The following is a 24,205-nucleotide window of genomic DNA, read 5'->3' on the forward strand; positions in this document are numbered from 1 at the left end:
GGAAATTATTTGACTAAGTGATTAAAAACATTAGTTACTAGAATCACCAAAATCACTAGAATTGGTATTTGCTTGGAGTCCCAGGCATTTTATTTACAAGCATGTAATTTTTATTGGGCAAATTAACTTCTCTATGTTTCCATTTCCTTGCCATATTAAACTCAGTAAAAAAAAAAAGCAATAAAATCTAAGTTGTATTGGTTTTATGAGGATTAAGGAGACAGCACAATGAAGTGTTAAACAAAGTTTCTAAAATATTTTGATAGGTATGATGTCCTAAGGTTTTTGTTAATTAGCAAGAGTATAATGGTAAGCTAAGTATACCAATAAGTGGAATTTTAAAGTTATAAGAGTTCAATGAGTTTTACCTCCTCTGTGGATGATGATGAAGACAATAATGACTGAAGCCTAAAAAGCTTGAAGAAAAAAAGTATATATATAGTACAGTCACATGCTGTCAGAAAATTATTTTCTAAAGGAGAAAGACAGAGGCAAAGAGGAGACTATTTCGGTGGTCCATCTATCTTCTCTATGCTTTATACTTTGCTTCTGGCAATCCCTTTCTCCCAGTAACTTTCTTTTTATATTTAAAGGTTGCTGAATCTCCTCATAGTGACCCAGGAATGATAGATTTGGATGATGAATAACATCCTTTGTGGGAAAAAAATTGTATGCAAACATCCTAGAGTTTTAAGCTTAATGTAATTACATGGCTATTATTGTTCTCAGTGGAAGTGATAGTCTATCTTTATTTTACCTTTCCTAATCTCCCCCTTTACTAACTTTCTACCCCAAGGTTTGCAAAGAATCAGGAGTTGTCCACTCAGTAGTGATGAATAAATGAAACAAGATCTTCACTGTCATGAGTCTGATATTCCAGTGGATTGTGATCAGGATGATACAGATGATAAGTAAATACACACATAAATAAATGGATAAGTAGGCATAGAGACTACTTGCAGATAGTGATAAATGCTAAGAACAAAATGAAATAAAATGACATCATTGAAAGCGATGGGGTAAACTACTTTAGAATACAGAATCTGGAAAAGATTCTGAATAGGTAATATGCTCAGAGGAATGAATTACTTGAAAAAGTTAATCATTTAAAAGAATGGAAAATGGAATTTCAGGAATAAAATACACCCTAAATTGGAGATGAGCTTGTGTGTGTGTGTGTGTGTGTGTGTGTGTGTGTGTGTGTGTGTGTGAAGAAAGCCAAAGTGACTAGAACAGAGTGAGTAAATGTTTCCAAGACTGGTCTAAAAGATAGCCAGGTGCTAGATCACATGTGGTCTTAAAGAACACACAATAGAGAGTTTTCAATTATTTTTCAAGGATAAGGCATAGCCATTGGAGAGTTTCAGCAGTAGAGTGACATAATCTGATTTATGCTTTTTTTTTCTTTATAACAAATTTAATCAGTTATACATATACATATGTTTCCATATCCCCTCCCTTTTGCGTCTCCCTCCCACCCTCCCTATCCCACCCCTCCAGGCGGTCACAAAGCACCGAGCTGATCTCCCTGTGCTATGCGGCTGCTTCCCACTAGCTATCTACCTTACGTTTGGTAGTGTATATATGTCCAAGCCGCTCTTTCACTTTGTCACAGCTTACCCTTCCCCCTCCCCATAACCTCAAGTCCATTCTCAAGTAGGTCTGTGTCTTTATTCCTGTCTTACCCCTAGGTTCTTCTTGACATTTTTTTTTTCTTAAATTCCATATATATGTGTTAGCATACAGTATTTGTCTTTCTCTTTCTGACTTACTTCACTCTGTATGACAGACTCTGGGTCTATCCACCTCATTACAAATAGCTCAATTTCATTTCTTTTTATGGCTGAGTAATATTCCATTGTATATATGTGCCATATTTTCTTTATCCATTCATCCAATGATGGACACTTAGGTTGTTTCCATCTCCGGGCTATTGTAAATAGGGCTGCTATGAACATTTTGGTACGTGTCTCTTTTTGAATTATGGTTTTCTCAGGTTATATGCCCAGTAGTGGGATTGCTGGGTCATATGGTAGTTCTATTTGTAGTTTTTTAAGGAACCTCCATACCGTTCTCCATAGCAGCTGTACCAATTCACATTCCCACCAGCAGTGCAAGAGTGTTCCCTTTTTTCCACACCCTCTCCAGCATTTATTGTTTCTAGATTTTTTGATGATGGCCATTCTGACTGGTGTGAGATGATATCTCATTGTAGTTTTGATTTGCATTTCTCTAATGAGTAAAGATGTTGAGCATCCTTTCATGTGTTTGTTGGCAGTCTGTATATCTTCTGTGGAGAAATGTCTATTTAGGTCTTCTGCCCATTTTTGGATTGGGTTGTTTGTTTTTTTGTTATTGAGCTGCCTGAGCTGCTTATAAATTTTGGAGATTAATCCTTTGTCAGTTGCTTCATTTGCAAATATTTTCTCCCATTCTGAGGGTTGTCTTTTGGTCTTGTTTATGGTTTCCTTTGCTGTGCAAAAGGATTTAAGTTTCATTAGGTCCCATGTGTTTATTTTTGTCTTTATTTCCATTTCTCTAGGAGGTGGGTCAAAAAGGATCTTGCTGTGATTTATGTCATAGAGTGTTCTGCCTATGTTTTCCTCTAAGAGTTTGATAGTGTCTGGCCTTACATTTAGGTCTTTAATCCATTTTGAGATTATTTATGTGTATGGTGTTAGGGAGTGATATAATCTCATAATTTTAACATGTCCCTATCCAGTTTGCCCAGCACCACTTATTGAAGAGACTGTCCTTTCTCCACTGTACATTCCTGCCTCCTTTATCAAAGATAAGGTGACCATATGTCCGTGGGTTTAACTCTGGGCTTTCTATCCTGTTCCATTGATCTAACTTTCTGTTTTTCTGCCAGTACCATACTGTCTTGATTACTGTAGCTTTGTAGTATAGTCTGAAGTCAGGGAGCCTGATTCCTCCAGCTCCATTTTTCGTTCTCAAGATTGCTTTGGCTATTCGGGGTCTTTTGTGTTTCCATAGAAATTGTGAAATTTTTTGTTCTAGTTCTGTGAAAAATGCCAGTGGTAGTTTGATAGGGATTGCATTGAATCTGTAGATTGCTTTGGGTAGTAGAGTCATTTTCACAATGTTGATTCTTCCACTCCAAGAAGATGGTACATCTCTCCATCTATTTGTATCATCTTTAATTTCTTTCATCAGTGTCTTATAATTTTCTGCATACAGGTCTTTTGTCTCCTTAGGTAGGTTTATTCCTAGATATTTTATTCTTTTTGTTGCAATGGTAAATGGGAGTGTTTCCTTGATTTCACTTTCAGATTTTTCATCATTAGTATATAGGAATGCCAGAGATTACTGTGCATTAATTTTGTATCCTGCAACTTTACCAAATTCATTGATTAGCTCATGTAGTTTTCTGGTAGCATCTTTAGGATTCTCTATGTATAGTATCATGTCATCTGCAAACAGTGACAGCTTTACTTCTTCTTTTCCAATTTGGATTCCTTTTATTTCCTTTTCTTCTCTGATTGCTTTGGCTAAAACTTCCAAAGCTAGGTTGAATAAGAGTGGTGAGAGTGGGCAACCTTGTCTTGTTCCTGATCTTAGTGGAAATGGTTTCAGTTTTTCACCATTGAGGACGATGCTGGCTGTGGGTTTGCATATATGGCCTTTATTATGTTGAGGAAAGTTCCCTCTATGCCTACTTTCTGCAGGGTTTTTATCATAAATGGTTGTTGAATTTTGTCGAAAGCTTTCTCTGCATCTATTGAGAGGATCATATGGTTTTTCTCCTTCAATTTGTTAATATGGTGTATCACGTTGATTGATTTGCGTATATTGAAGAATCCTTGCATTCCTGGAATAAACCCCACTTGATCATGGTGTATGATCCTTTTAATGTGCTGTTGGATACTGTTTGCTAGGATTTTGTTGAGGATTTTTGCATCTATGTTCATCAGTGATATTGGCCTGTAGTTTTCTTTCTTTGTGACATCCTTGTCTGGTTTTGGTATCAAGGTGATGGTGGCCTCGTAGAATGAGTTTGGGAGTGTTCCTCCCTCTGCTATATTTTGGAAGAGTTTGAGAAGGATAGGTGTTAGCTCTTCTCTAAATGCTTGATAGAATTCGCCTGTGAAGCCATCTGGTCCTGGGCTTTTGTTTGTTGGAAGATTTTTTATCACAGTTTCAATTTCAGTGCTTGTGATTGGTCTGTTCATATTTTCTATTTCTTCCTGGTTCAGTCTCGGCAGGTTGTGCATTTCTAAGAATTGGTCCATTTCTTCCAGGTTGTCCATTTTATTGGCATAGAGTTGCTTATAGTAATCTCTCATGATCTTTTGTATTTCTGCAGTGTCAGTTGTTACTTCTCCTCTTTCATTTCTAATTCTATTGATTTGAGTCTTCTCCCTTTTTTTCTTGATGAGTCTGGCTAATGGTTTATCAATTTTGTTTATCTTCTCAAAGAACCAGCTTTTAATTTTATTGATCTCTGCTATCGTTTCCTTCATTTCTTTTTCATTTATTTCTGATCTGATTTTTATGATTTCTTTCCTTCTGCTAACTTTGGGATGTTTTTGTTCTTCTTTCTATAATTGCTTTAGGTGCAAGGTTAGGTTGTTTATTCGAGATGTTTCCTGTTTCTTAAGGTGGGATTGTATTGCTATATACTTCCCTCTTAGAACTGCTTTTGCTGCATCCCATAGGTTTTGGGTCATCGTGTCTCCATTGTCATTTGTTTTTAGGTATTTTTTAATTTCCTCTTTGATTTCTTCAGTGATCACTTCGTTATTAAGTAGTGTATTGTTTAGCCTCCGTGTGTTTGTATTTTTTACAGCTCTTTTCCTGTAATTGATATCTAGTCTCATAGCATTGTGGTCAGAAAAGATACTTGATACAATTTCAATTTTCTTAAATTTACCAAGGCTTGATTTGTGACCCAAGATATGGTCTATCCTGGAGAATGTTCCATGAGCACTTGAGAAAAATGTGTATTCTGTTGTTTTTGAATGGAATGTCCTATAAATATCAATTAAGTCCATCTTGTTTAATGTATCATTTAAAGCTTGTGTTTCCTTATTTATTTTCATTTTGGGTGATCTGTCCATTGGTGAAAGTGGGGTGTTAAAGTCCCCTATTATGAGTGTGTTACTGTCGATTTCTCCTTTTATGGCTGTTAGTATTTGCCTTATGTATTGAGATGCTCCTATGTTTGGTGCATAAATATTTACAATTGTTATATCTTCTTCTTGGATCGATCCCTTGATCATTAGGTAGTGTCCTTCTTTGTCTCTTCTAGTAGTCTTTACTTTAAAGTCTATTTTGTCTGATATGAGAATTGCTACTCCATCTTTCTTTTGGTTTCCATTTGCATGGACTATCTTTTTCCATCCCCTTACTTTCAGTCTGTATGTGTCTCTAGGTCTGAACTTGGTCTCTTGTAGACAGCATATATATGGGTCTTGTTTTTGTATCCATTCAGCCAATCTGTATCTTTTGGTGGGAGCATTTAGTCCATTTACATTTAAGGTAATTATCGATTTGTATGTTTGTATTCCCATTTTCTTAATTGTTTTGGGTTCGTTATTGTAGGTCTTTTACTTCTGTTGTGTTTCTTGCCTAGAGAAGTTCCTTTAGCATTTGTTGTAAAGCTGGTTTGGTGGTGCTGAACTCTCTCAGCTTTTGCTTGTCTGTAAACGCTTTAATTTCTCCATCAAATCTGAATGAGATCCTTGCTGGGTAGAGTAATCTTGGTTGCAGGATTTTCTCCTTCATCACTTTAATTATGTCCTGCCACTCCCTTCTGGTTTGTAGAGTTTCTGCTGAGAGTTCTGCTGTTATCCTGATGGGGATTCCCTTGTGTGTTATTTGTTGTTTTTGCCTTGCTGCTTTTTTTTTTTTTTTTTTTTTTTTTTTTTTGCTGTACGCGGGCCTCTCACTGCTGTGGCCTCTCCCGTTGCGGAGCACAGGCTCCGGACACACAGGCTCCGCGGCCATGGCTCGCGGGCCCAGCCGCTCCGCGGCATGTGGGATCTTCCGGGATCGGGGCACGAACCCGTGTCCCCTGCATCGGCAGGCGGACTCTCAACCACTGCGCCACCAGGGAAGCCCTGCCTTGCTGCTTTTAATATGATTTCTTTGTGTTTAATTTTTGACAGTTTGATTAATATGTGTCTTGGCGTATTTCTCCTTGGATTTATTCTGTATGGGACTCTCTGTGCCTCCTGGACTTGATTAACTATTTCCTTTCCCATATTAGGGAAGTTTTCAACTATAATCTCTTCAAATATTTTCTCAGTCCCTTTCTTTTTCTCTTCTTCTTCTGGAACCCCTATAATTCGAATGTTGGTGCGTTTATTGTTGTCCCAGAGGTCTCTGAGACTGTCCTCTGTTCTTTTCATTCTTTTTTCTTTATTTTGCTCTGCAGCAGTTATTTCCACTATTTTATCTTCCACCTCACTTATCCGTTCTTCTGCCTCAGTTATTCTGCTATTGATCCCATCTAGAGTATTTTTTATTTCATGTATTGTGTTTTTAATCGATGCTTGATTCATCTTTAGTTCTTCTAGGTCCTTGTTAACTGTTTCTTGCATTTTGTCTATTCTATTTCCAAGATTTTGGATCTGGGAAATAGAATTTTGGATCATCTTTACCATCATTATTCTGAATTCTTTTTCAGGTAGACTGCCTATTACCTCTTCATTTGTTAGATCTGGTGGGTTTTTATCTTGCTCCTTCACCTGCTGTGTGTTTTTCTGTCTTCTCATTTTGCTTACCTTACTGTGTTTGGGGTCTCCTTTTTGCAGGCTGCAGGTTCGTAGTTCCCGTTGTTTTTGGTGTCTGTCCCCAGTGGCTAAGGTTGGTTTAGTGGGTTGTTTAGGCTTCCTGGTGGAGGGGACTAGTGCCTGTGTTCTGGTGGATGAGGCTGGATCTTGTCTTTCTGGTGGGCAGGTCCACGTCTGGTGGTGTGTTTTGGGGTGTCTGCAGACTTTTTATGAGTTTAGGCCACCTCTCTGCTAATGGGTGGCGTTGTGTTCCTGTCTTGCTAGTTGCTTGGCATAGAGTGACCAGCACTGTAGCTTGCTGGTCGTTGAGTGAAGCTGGGTGCTGTTGTTGAGATGGAGATCTCTGGAAGATTTTTGCCGTTTGATATTATGTGGAGCTGGGAGGTCTCTTGTGGACCAGTGTCCTGAAGTTGGCTCTCCCATCTCACAGGCACAGCACTGACTCCGGTCTCCTCAATTTGGGATGATGTGTTGTCTATTCATGTATTCCACAGATGCAGGGTACATCAAGTTGATTGTGGAGCTTTAATCTGCTGCTTCTGAGGCTGCTGGAGAGGTTTCCCTTTCTCTTCTTTGTTCTCACAGCTCCTGGGTCTCAGCTTTGGATTTGGCCCCGCCTCTGCATGTAGGTCACCGGAGGGCGTCTGTTCTTCGCTCAGACAGGACAGGGTTAAAGGAGCAGCCTCTTCGGGGACTCTGGCTCACTCAGGCCGGGCGGGAGGGATGGGCACAGAGTGCGGGGCTAGCCTGCAGCGGCAAAGGTCAGGGTGACGTTGCACCAAGCCCGAGGCGAGCCGTGCGTTCTCCCAGGGAAGCCGCCCCTGGATCCCGGGACCCCGGCAGTGGCGGGCTGCACAGGCTCCCGGAAGGGTGGTGTGGGCAGTGACCTGCGCTCACACACAGGCTTCTTGGCGGTGGCAGCAGCAGCCCCAGCATCCCACGCCCGTCACTGGGCTCCGCGCTTTCAGTCGTGACTCGCGCCCGTCTGTGGAGCCCCTTTAAGCAGCGCTCTTAATCCCCTCTCCTTGTGCACCAGGAAACCAAGAGGGAAGAAAAAGTCTCTTGCCTCTTCGGCAGCTCCAGAGTTTTCCCGGACTCCCTCCCGGCTAGCTGTGGCACATTAGCCCCCTTCAGGCTGAGTCCTCGCCGCCAGCACCAGTCCTCTCCCTGCGCTCTGACCGAAGCCCGAGCCTCAGCTTCCAGCGCTGTGTGCCCCGGCGGGCGAGCAGACAAGCCTCTCGGGTTGGTGAGTGCCGCTCAGCACCGATCCTCTGTGTGGGGATCTCTCTGCTTTGCCCTACCCAGGTATGTGGGGAGTTTCTTGCCTTTTGGGAGGTCTGGGGTCTTCTGCCAGCGTTCAGTAGGTGTTCTGTAGGCGTTGTTCCACGTGTAGCTGTATTTCTGGCGTATCCGTGGGGAGGAAGGTGATCTCTGCGTCTTACTCTTCCGCCATCTTACCCGGAAGCCTGATTTATGCTTTTGAAAGAAGAGTCTGGCTGCTGTGTAATAGGTGAAACCTAATGAGGTAAGAATGAAGGTGAAGTTACAGTTAGGATACTACAGCAATCGTCTAGGTGAAAGAGGATGGTGCTGTGAGTTTGGGTTTAAAAGAGAAGTGGTTGTTTTGTGTTTCCATAGAAATTGTGAATTTTTTGGTTCTAGTTCTGTGAAAAATGCCTGTGGTAGTTTGATAGGGATTTCATTGAATCTGTAGATTGCTTTGGGTAGTAGAGTCATTTTCACAATGTTGATTCTTCCAATCCAAGAACATGGTATATCTCTCCATCTATTTATATCATCTTTAATTTCTTTCATCAGTGTCTTATAATTTTCTGCATACAGGTCTTTTGTCTCCTTAGGTAAGTTTATTCCTAGATATTTTATTCTTTTTGTTGCAATGGTAAATGGGAGTGTTTTCTTAATTTCCTTTTCAGAGTTTTCATCATTAGTGTATAAGAATACCAGATATTTCTGTGCATTAATTTTGTATCATGCTACTTTACCAAATTCATTGATTAGCTCTAGTAGTTTTCTGGTAGCATCTTTAGGATTGTATATATATAGTATCATGTCATCTGCAAACAGTGATAGATTTACTTATTCTTTTCCGATTTGGATTTCTTTTATTTCTTTTTCTTCTCTGATTGCTGTGGCTAAAACTTCCAAAACTATGTTGAATAATAGTGGTGAGAGTGGACAACCTTGTCTTGTTCCTGATCTTAGTGGAAATGCTTTAAGTTTTTCACCATTGAGGACGATGTTGGCTGTGGGTTTGTCATATATGGCCTTTATTACGTTGAGGAAAGTTCCCTTTATGCCTGCTTTCTGCAGGGTTTTTATCATAAATGGGTGTTGAATTTTGTCGAACGCTTTCTCTGCATCTATTGAGATGATCATATGGTTTTTCTCCTTCAATTTGTTAATATGGTGTATCACGTTGATTGATTTGCATATATTGAAATCCTTGCATTCTTGGAATAAACCCCACTTGATCATGCTGTATGATCCTTTTAATGTGCTGTTGGATTCTGTTTGCTAGTATTTTGTTGAGGATTTTTGCATCTATGTTCATCAGTGATATTGACCTGTACCTTTCTTTCTTTATGACATCTTTGTCTAGTTTTGGTGTCAGGGTGATGGTGGCTTTGTAGAATGAGTTTGGGAGTGCTCCTCCCTCTGCTATATTTTGGAAGAGTTTGAGAAGGATAGGTGTTAGCTCTTCTCTAAATGTTTGATAGAATTTGCCTGTGAAGCCATCTGGTCCTGGGCTTTTGTTTGTTGGAAGATTTTTAATCACAGTTTCTGTTGGTGGGAATGTAAATTGGTACAGCCACTACTGAGAACAGTATGGAGGTTCCTTAAAAAAACTAAAAATAGAACTACCATATGACCCAGCAATCCCACTACTGGTCATATACCCTGAGAAAACCATAATTCCAAAACAATCAGGCACCAAAATTTTAATTGCAGCTCTGTTTACAATAGCCAGGACATGGAAACAACCTAAGTGTCCATCAACAGATGCATGGATAAAGAAGATGAGGTACATATATACAATGGAATATTACTCAGCCATAAAAAGAAACAAAGTTGAGTTATTTGTAGTGAGGTAGATGGACCTAGAGTCTGTCATACAGAGTGAAGTAAGCCAGAAAGAGAAAAGCAAATACCATATGCTAATATATATATATATATATATATATATATATATATATATATATATGGAATCTAAGAATAAAAAAGTCATGAAGTACCTAGGAGTAAAATGGGAATAAAGACACAGACGTACTTGATCATGGACTTGAGGATATGGGGAGAGGGAAGGGTAAGCTGAGACAAAGTGAGAGAGTGTCTTGGACATGTATACACTACCAGACGTAAAATAAATAGCTAGTGGGAAGCAGCTGCATAGCACAGGGAGATCAGCTATGTGGTTTGTTACCACCTAGAGTGGTGAGATGGAGGGAGACACAAGATGGAAGAGATATGGAAATGTATGTATATGTATAACTGATTCACTTTGTTATAAAGCAGAAACTAACACCATTGTAAAGCAATTATACTCTAATAAAGATGTTAAAAAAAAGAGAGAGATAAGTTGTTGGATTGCAGAAGTATTTTGGAGGTAGAGAGAAGGAGATTTACTGATGGATTGAGTGTGTCATATGAGGGTAAGCGAGGAATCAACAGTGAGCTAGATTTTGGGAATAAACAAATGGTTCAAGATAGAATGCTATATTTATTGGTATGAGGAAGGCTTGGCAAAATCGTTTTGGCAATTTTAAATCTGAAAAGTCTAGAACTCAGTAGTGGCTTCCAGGAAAAAAGATTAATTTGAATGTCATCTATGCATTGGTTGTAATGAAAGTCATAAGTCTTGATAAGATTATCTAGAGGATGGTTAGAAGAGGAAAACATCTGGAGCACTATGATGTTTACATGTCTGGTAGAAGAGGAACCATAAAAATGGACTTTAAAAAGACATTCATGAAGTAGGAAGAAAATCAGGCATCTTAGGTATCCTTGAAGATGAGGATAGTGTGTGTTTCATGAAAGAACTGTGATCACTTATGTCAAATGCTGCTAAAAGCCAAGTATAATTACAGTGACTTGACCACTAGTTCTGGTCATTTATAATCTTGAAAGGAGTGTTTTTATTGGAGTTTCAAGGGGAAAATCCTCATTGGAGTAGGTTAGAGTGAGAGTGAAATGTAAGAAAAGGGAAAGAACAATAAAATAAATTAATCTTTTAAGGAAGTTTTGCATGAAAGATAAATAGAAAAATTAGGCAGTGACTGGAAAAAAATGTGAGAATATGTGATGATTTTTTTAAAAGAATAATTGTATTAAGTCTTGTTACATCAGAGAAAGAAAAAGAACTTGCTATTTCAGGAGAGAAAAAAGCAATTGCAGAAGAAATGTCCTTCAGAAAAATTAATGGGAATGAAATTCAGGGCACAGATGGAGGGACTGACTTTAAATGGGACCAGGAACTCCTCTCCTATCATAACAAAAATTATATGGGATAAAAGTGGGTAAGCTGTTGGAAGTAGTCCATGTCTTGTTCAGAGGTACAAGGCTAGAATGTCAGTAATGTAGTGTGGGGAAATATGGATGAAAAAATCCCTGCCTTTAAAGAGCTAACAATCAAATAAATACATTATAATCTTTACTTTTTTTATAACACACTATCCTTGTCGATAATATTTTAAGTACAAATTTTGGCAATTTTATCTGCTTTGTTATCCAGCAAGATGCTATTTTTTTTTTTTTGGTCCTTGCACTTAAATGGTGCAAAAGCATAGGAATAAGTTTGCCTCACTGCACTTACCCATCCTTGTAGCCATATGTTTGCAAGCTGTTGGCATAGACTGATACTGCCTGTCATTTTTCCTGACACCATTTAAATCATAGCAATGGCAATAGCAATAACAATTTCTAAAAATGATGCCATCATTAATTCACTTCTTCAACGAGCAAGTTCTATTTCAAGGAATATATTGTGTTCAAAGATATAGAATAGCTCTATATGAATAAATGAGAATTATGACTCGTTATACGTGACTCAGTGATCTATGCTAGTTCAAATAAGACCAATCAAAGAAATTACCCTGGAGTAGTGGTTAACAGCCTAGTCTTAACACCAGGTAGATCTGAGTTTACATCTCAGAATTCACAGGCTATCTGAACTTGGGAACATTTCTTAATCACTGTTTCTTAATGTCTTGATCTGAAAATAAAGGTAATCTTTCTCTCTTTAATTAAAGTGATTTTGATGATTAAATCAGGTCATATTTGTAAAGCATCAAATACATTTATTTCCTGGAATATTGTACAGCAACCTTTTCATATTTTTTCCTATGATTATCTACATCACTACTACTACTAGACAATATTTGAGTACTTATCACCTATCATGCCATAGTTAAAATTTTTAATATATAAGTTCCTTGAAATCTTACCAAAGTGTATTTAGTTAATATTTTATAAAAAAAAGAAATGATACACAAAGAAGTAAAGTGATTTTATTAAGGTCACCAAGCCAGTAAGTGGCAGAGCACACACAGAATTAAAACCCTGACAGTATAGTTCCAAGGCCCAAGTTCTTAACCCCTACACTTTCTGAATTTCACCACTACTATTCATGAGTAAAATATATTCTTGTTCTTTTGCCTGCTAAGTGGGATATTTTCAGGAATCATGGTTCCTTATACAACTCTCATTAGAGAAAATCGTAGCAACAAGGATCTTGGTTATTGCTTTTTTCTGACTGGACATTTACCATTTCTGGAGAGGAAGAATGTTTCTGCATTCTGGATACACTCAGCATTTCATAAGATGCAATGATAGAAGTAATGGTACCAATTCTACCAGATACAGTTGAAAAGCTTACTTAATTATATAAATGATAAAATATAAAGGATAGATTTCTTCCAGAGAGAATTCCTTAATCCTCCCAAGTGAAGTAATGCAACCTCAACTACCTACAACAGTCTCATTTCATTGGTACCCTGTTCATTCTTGTACACAACTAAAGGATAACATTTCATGCTTTCTGCATGGTTTAATTTTATATAAATTATGTGTTTCTCTTTATTCTCTGTTTATCAAAGTAAGAGTTGATTTATCAATAAGAGAGAAATCTTGATTCTCTTCTGAGCATTTTTTCCTATGCCTAAGTTACTTCAACTGTCTCAGTAATATGGGTTACATAAATACTCCAGCTAAAAGGGCTCTGAATAAATGTGGCTACCTTGGCATCATGTGATAGAAAGTGCTGTGTGGTTCTGAGGAACAGAATTAGATTTTAATATCAAATAAAATTAGTAAAATGTTCTTTTGTCTTCCAGACAAGAGGGACTGAGGTGTCCCTGAAATTACAGTTCATGTTTTCCACAATCAAAAAAATATTCACATAGACACGCCCTCTGTATTTCCTCCAAAGTTGCTAATAAAGTGATCATTCAATGGTGTTGAGACAAAGTAACTTTGCAGACTTTTAAAACAGATTTTAGTTCAAATCCTGGCTCTACCACTTAGCAATCATGTGATTCTGGGCTGTATCTTTAATATTTAACTTATTATAATACTTACTTCATATTGTTATATCAGGTGAGATAACACATAGAACATATTTGGCACCCTTTTTACAATACTGAAATCAATCAATAGTCAGAACAGTCATATGTAACAGTTATAATACTTTCATTTACAAATAACATAAAGTCTAAACTAGATTAAACTCTAAGTAAATGTATTGACCCAAGGAAAGGGTAGTCTTTGGGACTGGCTAAATCCAATACCTTTTGTGCTATTTCTATGGGATTTTCCCAACTCTCCTCTCTTATTTAGTTTTATCAGGTGGCGGATTATTGGGAAAAATACTTTTGTAATCTACAGCACATGCTTTCATACAACAATGTTCAGAGAAAGAAGGAAGATGTCTTTTCTCTTTAGATAAGCCCCAGCAAATATTCCATGCAACTTTTTGGCCTGAACTGAGTAAACTTGCTCATATGTGAATTACTCTTGATGGCTAGAGAAATGTCATAGACTGATCAACTTAGGCTTAGAATATTGTAACAAATAGATCAGAGATAGAAATCTGAAACTAAAATCAGGGAACTTTGGGGGAGGGGGAAAGTCAGGGATAGATGCAGGGAAGGCAACTAATAATGTCCATTTGGTTTTATTTTCATAATGAATGTTTATGTGTTTTTTCTCCTATGTATTTAATGAGAATTTTAATGTTTTTAAATAAAGTTTCTAATTGTGATGTTAAAAATATGTGTAAATGCTATTTCTTAGCCTAGTGATGGATAACATGACAAAAAAGCTTTGAGGTCTAAGAACCATGAAAATTCAAACACAGTGGTTGGACTACATGTCTGTTTCAAAGTATAATAATAAGCGGATATGTGGTCATTCTTTTTACACAAGTTATGAATTAACACATAGATTTACACTGTAAAAAAAGAAACGTTGACAGTGACATCTGAAAATTCTACAAAGTACACATTTATTAGTGGCATCTGAAATATGACAAAATTAGAATTAATAGGTACATAGAAATAAAGATTATATATTATATGTATAATTATGTCTAGACATGTTCTAAGTATGACATATAATCAGCATTATATTACCTTGCTTTTTAGTTATTTGGATGATTTTTCTTTATTTCTCAATAAGAATACTGATACATTAATTAATTAATCAATCTCAAGTATAACCCAGATTTCTGCAAAAATCTAGCTATAAATGCATAAGAATTCTAATAATGAACACTTTGTGTTAATGTGATAGAGCATTTCTATGTTTTTTTGTAGTTGTACTGTTTGACACATGATGAAGCTATAACCTCCAGTGTGGCTATGAACCCTAACATCTGATGGTAGAAAGGATATTTTAACCTGTTGAAATGTTGACCTTTGAATATTATTCTCATAATGTTATATGATATCTGAATATCCAAATGAAAAAAAAATGTTAAGTTTCTTAAGTTTTCTGGATTTTTTTAGACATTATTTTGATTCCATTAATTGGCAAAAATCATAAAAAATAGTAAAACTTGCGAAATTAAATTTGAACAGAGGATAAATTAAGTCAGCATTTGGAAACTGTTAAGTCTATTTCTTGAACTTTTATATTATGAAAAGATTTTTGATAAGTAGAAAGAATCTCTTACAGAGGATTTTTCAGTTAGTATATTTGTAGATGATATTTCAGAATTCTTTATTCATTTGACAGAAGAGAAGAATGTGTACACTTACTATATTTGAATATGATCTAATTTTTCTTATTTGTAAATAATATTTATAATTTTCATTGTTCTAGAGTTGTGCAACAACCCAAGACAATTTTTAACTCTGCCTCTGTGATTTACCGAAGTACGTGAAGCATATTCAATCTAATCAGATTACTCCTTTGGCCATGTTTTGTACTGCATTTCCTCTACTTTCCTGATATTCTCCCCAAGGACTTAAGAGCAGCTAGAAATGCTACATTTTCCCTGCAGCTGATTGAGGATAAAATCTCTTCCAAGACTGCAGTTCTATTTCACAAAGATGAAAGACAGCCTTATCCACTAAAATCTGAACCAGACAATCATACAGGACTTCCTACTTGATACTGGCAAACAAACCTCGAGTTTGGTTTCCCCAGAATCAAACGATGATATCCATTTGGTTAATATAACAAACCATGCCCCTTTTCTATTAGTCAGAGTAAGCAAAAGATTACTTGAAATGAGTTTATAGTCACTTGGGGTAGATAAAAACATTTCAGATCATCTGCCCATTTGTTTTAAACAGAAAGTTTCAGTATACTGAAATCTCCTAATTCAGACCAAGTAATCATCCTTGAAGTAGCTGGAGAGTAGTAGAAGATAAATATTTACTCTCTTAGAAACTGCAAGATAAAGTGCTACAATGTGCTCTATTAAAATTAAAATGATTAGTGTTTCACACAACCAGTGTACAGAGGCTGGGCACTGACAATCAGCCATGAAGTGGGGTCTGCCAGTGGCAGTTCCAGGAACACAGCAAGGGTTTGATTAAAGTGAGTTTTCTACCATCTGTGGTCATGTTATTCTTGGGATAGTTCACATATTTGCAAGGGCAGCAGTAAATATGCCAACAGAGGCAACAGGTTTCCTTGAAGCAGAAAAGAAAGTGATCAATCAAGTTAAAGATATGGCTTAAATCTGATAGCAAAGGATTCATGGAAAAGTGCTGACTTTGGCATTCTATGTGAAAAGACAATCCAGGGTTGAAATATGCTAGAAAGGTAATTCTTACTTGGATGATTTATAATGAAAATTTTAATTTGTCCTAATATTTGTCCAATTAAATCAGTTAGAGAAATTTTGGCTGAAAGTCAAACTTTACATTAGGGAGCAATATTTTTAAAAGGGTTTGGCTGGAAATGATGGCACCAATGTTTTATTTTATTTGGATGAGAGAAAAAATTGGAGAAGGAAAAGATGGAGGAAGAAAAACAATTGGACAAAAGGTGACTTTTCTCTCCAAAAACAATGTTGCAATCCATTTATCAATCTCCTGGTCCCATAAAATCCTTTTGTAGGAGTCAAGATTGTTGTTCATTCATTCAAAAAATATGTATCGTGTGCTTACTTCACAGAGAGTGTCAGTGATGAAGCCCTAAGGGAGATAAACATCCCTGGCCTCCAGGAGTTTACATTCTAGGCTTAACCAATATGAACAAATAGCTTTATAACTATATTTAGGGATGTTGCACCTTATTTGTTCAGAATAATCCAGCAAAAAGTAGCATCTTATCAAGTAATAAGTTTTTTTCTGCTTGCAATAAATATGTCACATCTCTTCCTTGATTTTTCAATGCCCTATATTTTTTCTCTTTACTTATTATCATCTTGCTTTATATTTTACACAGAGAATGAAAATCATTCCAAAAGATGTCCGACCATCTCATGATCAAATTTATAACTCACCTGCATCTGCCAGTAACTTATTTCCTTTTTTACTGAAGAAATGGGGGAAATTTTCTTTCTCTTGGCAATGGTCACTCTGCTTCTTCTTTATGACTTTACCTCTTTGGTTATTTTCTCTCTTCTTGCATCCTTATGCTCTCTCTCTGTCTGCCTCTCTTTCCCCTAGATGGCTTTCATATGCCAGAAATCATTCCTTCACAACATGTTTCACATCATGACACACATATAAAGTTATAATAATGTTAAATCACACTGGAGAAAACTGGTTAGACTGCCCAAGTACTGAGGCAAGTATCTCCTCATTTCCTAGACCATCTGGAGCATTACAGGCACAACTGTGGACCTGAGCACTTATGTAGGAAGATTTACATAAAAGATGAAATGTCTTTAATCTTATAATCAAGCAAATAAACAAAACCTTCCTTTACCCCATATGGCCTATTCAGCTCCTTTCTGGTCTCCTTTATATCTAAAATTCTTACAATAATTTTCTGCACATGCTTTTCCCAACCATTTCCTTATCTCTCTCTTACTCTTCAAAATACTCTAATCAACTTGCCTTCTCTGAAACTGCCATTGTCAAAATCAACAAATCTAATGCATTTTTCTTTGCCTTTAATTTGAAAGCTTCCTTCTTTGAACTCTATTTCTTCTTCACTTTCATGATTTGACTTTCATGATTGATTTCAGAATTTCCTGGCTTTTTTCCTGTGCCTTCCTGATTATATTATTTCTCAGTCTCCACTGCCGACTCCTCTGCCTCTATCTGACTTAAGAACTAGGTTCCCTTCCCTCCTGCTTCTTTCTCCTGAGATCTTCTTATCCAGTCACATGGTTTTCATTACCACATATGTACTAATAAAACAAAACTTAAATTCTCAGTGTAGCCTTCTTGTCTTGGCATTTCCATTTGACTGTTCTACTGTCATCTTAAGTTTAATGAGTCTAAAATTAAATTCTTCCTTCCTTTCTTCTTCAGTCTTCCCCATCTCAATAAAATTTCACAAAACAATAAGTTTTGTAGTAAATAACTCGAGTCTTCTAGATTCTTCTCTTTTTTTCACCCTTCATAACCAATCCATCAGTAAGTCTCAGTAATTTAATATTTCACACCACATAGAATCTATTCTCTTTCTTTTCTCTTCTACTACTCAGCTCATTTTCTCTCACCTGAATTACTGAGATAAGCTCCTGACATCTAGCCTTACCTTCCACCTTTCCTTGGAAAAGCAAAGTGATCTTCTTAAAACATAAATTAAATTATTTCATACCTCTGAATAAAACATTTCAAAGTACATAAAATCTATACTCTTCCATGGTTTACAATGCCCTGAACAATACAGCCTCTGCTTCTGTCTCTAAACTTTTCTTCGTTTGCTATCCTTCGACTAACAGACTCCTTGCCTTGATTTCAGGGCATTCCTACTACCTAAAGATTTTTCCAAATAAGGATATTTTTGTTTATAATATTCTACCCACTTTCTCTTTGTATGTCTGTCTCTTGCTTATCTTTTAAGGCTGGACATAATTGTTTTCTACACTTTTTGTTTTCTGACCATCATATCTAGAGTTGGTCTCTTCTGGCATTCCTTCTCGAGGGATACTGTCCTTTCTCTTCATGTTACTTACTTTAATTTTAAATTGTATTGTAACTGTTACTTATCAACTGTTGTGCCATCAGAATATAAAACTTATAAGGTTAAAAAACATTTTTGTCCTATTCAAATAAATATGGCAAAGTGGTGCCACACAGTAGGAGTTCAATAAATTTTTGAGTGTTTCCATTTTAATATGGCAGACTGAGACACATGTCTCATTTTCTCTCTTTTTTCTCAATACCCCATTAAAATATATGGAAGAAATTAAACAAAAATAACATGAGGATATTCCATTACTGAATACATTTTTCATCAATGTCTAATGAACCAAAAGGAAATCACTATTACAGATTGATTAGAGAGCAGGGGAAGCCACAGTCTAGAATATACACTAATGCAGCTGCATCCAGGGAGGGAGCCAAGGTAAGCAACAAGTTCAGCAAAGGGAGAGGCAGAGATATGTACATAGTTGGAAGCAGAGGAACTAATTGAAGTTTTATATATAGAACTCTTGATTTACTTACTCCTCTCCTCTCTACTCTATGTGGATACAGAAAGCTTTCAGCTAGTCACTTAAGCCTAGGTAAAAACATCAGAACTTTATTCTCTATGGAAATTATAAAAAAAAATCTGTAAAGTTAAAGCTGATACTTTTTTTTATCACACCAGATTAAAATTTTATTCTTTTTGGCATTTAGGAATTTTCCAGGGTAATAGGTAGGACCTCATCCAATACCTTAAAGCAAAAGATGGCTGACTATATTTACTTACCTAAGTACATAAAGGTCTTTTTTTTTTTTTTTTTTTTTTTTTTGGTACACGGTCCTCTCCCATTGTGGAGCACAGGCTCTGTTTGCACAGGCCCAGTGTCCATGGCTCACGGGCCTAGCCACTCCACAGCATGTGGGATCCTCCCAGACCGGGGCATGAACCCGTGTCCCCTGCATCAGAAGGCGGACTCTCAACCACTGCGCCACCAGGGAAGCCCCATAGAAGTCTTCTTTACTGCCTTAATTTAAAATATGAATAAATGATACATCACTCAACAATTAACATAAAAAAAAGACAAGTAGAAAAGAATGTCCTAGAGGGACCCAAAAATATATTAGAAAATATTAACAATTAATCAACACTTGCATTAGTATTCTTAGAGATATTTAATTGTAATTATTGGAGACAAAGAACTCTAAGAAAGTAAACGTATAACTTCAAATTTAAAAATAAAGCTACAAGAAAAGGAAAATTATTTTGAGGGCCTCTCCAAAAATATAAAAAACAAAGACAAATAGCTGATAAATATAATTTTTGAAAATAGAAATCAAAGACAGTCAGGATCAATGTAGGATGTCCTATATTTGACTATATTTAAAAATTAGTGGAGACAATGAAGCCAGAGTTTTTGTCAAGAACAGGACCTAGAGTGTTCTGAATAGAATGAAGAGACACATACCTAGATCTATGAGTGTAAAATGTCAGCCTTCAAAGTATTTAAAAGTTGTGAAGTACTCCAGATTGAAAATAAATCATGATAAGGTATCCATTAATAAATGAGAATTGAATGACAACAAACTTGTTAGTTATACTAAAAGGTTGTGGAGAAAACCATGAGAGTAATAAAAAATTCCAGTATTTTTATACCTAACCAAAAATTTCATCAAATGTAGACAAACAAATACATTTTCAGGACCTTAAATGTCATCTCCCTTGAACCCTATTTTAGGAATTTACTGAATTAGAGTCTTAGAAAAACAACTGGTAGTCATAGCTTATGGGGAGGGGAAAAGGTAGAGAGATTCAACTTCTCTTAGGGTCCTCTATGACAACTGTACTACAAGGCTAGGGGCAAAAATTCAAATTAGACAAGGAGGAAAAATGGCTGGCAGTCACAGGAGAGGACTTTAAGAAACAAATAGGAAGTATGATAGAACTGATATCAAAATAGAAATTTGTAAAATCCAAAGGAAAAGATAAAGGTACAGAGTTCAAAAAATGGAGAGAAAACAATCAGAAGTCCATGGAAACATTAGAAATTACAGTTCAAATGAGAAATAAACTTTAGTCTCAGCAATTCTGTGTAACATTTTGCTTAATGGAGGTTGAAATTTAGTGTTTAGTGCTACTATGTAATTAGATTTTACATATTTCATCTTGTGCTTTTCCACACGTTAGTACTATTAAATACTGAGATTAATCCACAGGCTTATAACTTCAATTGAATGTATTCATCATTTGAGAGTTATTTACAGAATTCTATTAGATTCTTCTCTTGATATGCACCTTTTAGTATGTCATTATACTGAGGATTAATCACTTCTATTTGAAGTTTAGGTGGAAGCTCCTCAAATGTACAGTTGAATGGATTTTCAAATGTGAAAATTTCTTTTACACTTGCATCAAGGTTCAAAAAAAACCTCTGGATCGGTAGTTTTAGCTCAGGAAATATATCCACCACAAATTTGCATGGGAAAAGAGATCTTACTTTTTGTTTTAACTTGTTACAGCCTGGGAAATGTTTAAAGCAGCTTAACATTACTTGTGACTCAAACAACATCAGTTGTTGAAATGACTATTCTCCTGTATACACTGCACATATAAGCACTATTCTGCCTTTTACTTTTAGTTTGATTCATTAAGAAATATTATCATGTCTATAATTAATAGTGGTTGAAGCAATTCTTTTCATTCAGAAAAAAAAAAATTTGGTCCTGTGCTCAAAACAAACAAACAAAAAACCTCAGTGAAATTTTATCACTGCCAAACTATCAAACTTCTGTGAAGTAGGTCAGGTCAGATTCTTTAGCTTCTATTTCTAACAAAATTTAATGCGACTGATAAGAGTTAAATCATAAGAGCAAATGAAGCTCATATTTACAATAACAAATGATAGAGGTCAAATGTTTTCCACAAAATACCTGAATGAATATTACAATGAATGTCCATAGGCTTTAACCACACTACAGTTTCACAAGTTTTTAAAATTTGTCCAACTTTTCCTATATGCATTTTTATCATCATCTGTTGTAATATATCTTACCAGATTCTTCTTCAGATTTTACTGAATTCATATTTACTCAACTTCTTTGAAAGTATTCTTTCTGTCCACCGAGAGTATTCACATAAGTAGATTTTTTAACTACTTCAAACTTGGCATTGATTCCTCAAATAACATCTGAGCAGTATCAATATTGCAATTTTACTCAAGTTCTCAAATCTCAAACAAAAAAATGTTCTCACTCAAAAGCTATTAGTCCTAACCAAGTTTATTTTTTCTGGGTACTTTGATCACTGCAATCAGACACAATTTAATTAAATGGCATTACTTGTATGGTTTATGAATGAGCCATTCAGAAACCTATTTTAGTTCCAGCCTCATTTTTAGTTTTTATTTTTGTGAAGAAATTCTGACATTATTAAATCTCCCATTTAAAATTGTTTACCTTTTGTCACTTTTCTGTAAGTTAAGAATATTGTCATAAGTGCTTATATTGTCATCAATGTATATTATATTCTTTTCATATAATTATAGTTGAATAATAAACACAATATTTGTCAACTAATTCTATAATAAAATATACTATAATCTTAAAAGTATGACAAGATGAGTATGCACTTGAATTAAATAAATAATTTTTAGCTTGAGGTCCATACACAAACAGGTGGCGAGCTGCATTTGGTCCATGGGCCATGGTTTGCTGATCTGGTCAATTTGGACTATATCAAAAGGCTTTCCTGCCCACTGACTTCTGATTGGGGTTGTCAATGGTAGTACTGCCACAGGATTGGTGGAAGGGAGAAGAATGAGTTTGGGGTATTTATCCCCTTGTTGCTGACCCCTCTCTGTGGGATTATTGCAGGTTGTTTGTATACCTTAACTGAAGGTTTTAAGGCTGCAACCTTCTACCTAAAGGTTTTAGTTCTTGTCAGGCAGCCTTCAATACACAGCTCTCTCTCTTTCTATGTTCCATTAACTATTCCTTTCATTTGTTTCTTCATGTTTAGGTGTATTAAGGAGATTCCAGCATTACCAACCCTGGCCTTATGCACTGCCTTTATGGTTTCCTATGCTGTGCGTTTATAAATTGTTAACCAAATTATCCTAATTTGTGCAATATATTTTCTTCTGGGACCCTAACTGGTCCAAATACTAATGCTAATTTTTCAGAGTTAATGTATTATGACTTTACATCATTTCAAAAATATTAGGCACTTTTTAAGTGTAACTGTGACTGCATCTCTTTCCTTTCCTGGCATACCTTCTTATTGCAAAAATTTGTGTTGAGGATAGAAGAGGCTGGCAAGAGAATCAAACCCAGGGTGGAGTGAGGGAGAAAAATAATTCTTACTCTGAAGGTTAACTCCAAAGTCTGGCAGGTAAATTTTCTCTAGTTATTTTTGTGGTTAAAAATGTCCTCTAGCTAGTGGTCTTTACAAAATCCCTCCTAACTTACCACTGAAATACCCAGAAAACACAGAACAAATATGGAAACTATCAACAACACCAAAAACTTAGGAATGATTTGTATGCTATTCCAGAGTTGGATAAATTTTCACCATTTATAACACAGATGGAATTGAATTGAAAAACTTATTTGAGTTTCCCATGAGTATTAGGTACACAACTGCCAGTCTGGTTGAAAATCAAAAGACCCTCTGCTTCTCTCCCTATCTGCCTCTTGGTACAGGAATGCATTTTCTTAACTAATTGGGACACAGTCATACCTGGAAAATATCAATGTTGGTTTTGAGACTACTCCCCAACTCATCAATTATTAATTAGGGTGCAAAGAAGGCATAGCTAAGGAAAATTGCCTTCTGATATATATATATATTTTAAATTATGAATTCAAGAAACATCTCTTGAACATCTACCATATGCTTGTCTCAATATTAGGTGTTGGGAGAATAAGACAATGTCCTCTCAAAGAACTTTGGTGTGAAAATAAAACAATTAGACAGAATTTAGAACATGATGTCTCATGGGAACATAGGGCTTAGGAGGTCAGGGAAGTTTTCCTGAAGGAAGCAATATATCTAAAAAGATGTATGAAGTGTTATTTATGCTAGGCAATATAAGGAGATATGCATTGGAAAGAAAAGCATATGCATAGTTGTGAAAGAAATATAATTTCCAAAAGAAAACAGAGACAATAAATGAATGGAATTTAGAAGAATCCTTTGTCAGATAAAAAAACAAGTCCAGACTTTATGTTTTTTTTTTTAATAAGAGGGATTTTATTTGATATTTTTAATTCAAGAGGACAGGAATGGGACTCTGGCAAAGGGGAGATTATCACTGCAAAAGGGAAAATATTGGTACCATGAGCTATTCAAGGTTCTCAAAGGTTAAGCAAAATAGGTTTTCTTTTATAAGGAGAAGTAAACAAGACTGGAGAGAACCAGGTATGGGGAAGAGAGATGAAAGTGTGGCATGATTGGAGTAGATCAGAGACTGTTTTACCTTGACACTAGCCTGTACTCCAGGGAGGCCTTAAGGAAGTACTGCAATGCTAGCCCAGGTCAATGATCAGTCAGAGTTCACGGTCCTGGGAGAAGTAAAGAAGCTTAGGCAATATTTGATAATAAGCATTTTGTCCACATTGATCAGGGAGCAAGCAGTTCAGTTAATCATTTATGAACAAAGAATGGAATTTGGAGCTTCTTTGTCTGACCTTGTCATAGGTAAAAAAGTGAGACATTCTTGAACCTTATGTAAGTCATAGAGGAAGAGTGGTTCCATGCTTTAAGATGTTTATGAGAGAGAGACAAGATGGCAGAGTAGGAGGACCTTGAACTCACCTACTCTCATGAGCACACCAAAATCACAACTAACTGCTGAATAACTATTGATAAAAAAGTCTGGAATCTACCAAAAAAGA

This window comes from Mesoplodon mirus (assembly GCF_964341445.2).
Source record: "Mesoplodon mirus genome assembly, chromosome: 16".
NCBI lineage: Eukaryota > Metazoa > Chordata > Mammalia > Artiodactyla > Ziphiidae > Mesoplodon > Mesoplodon mirus.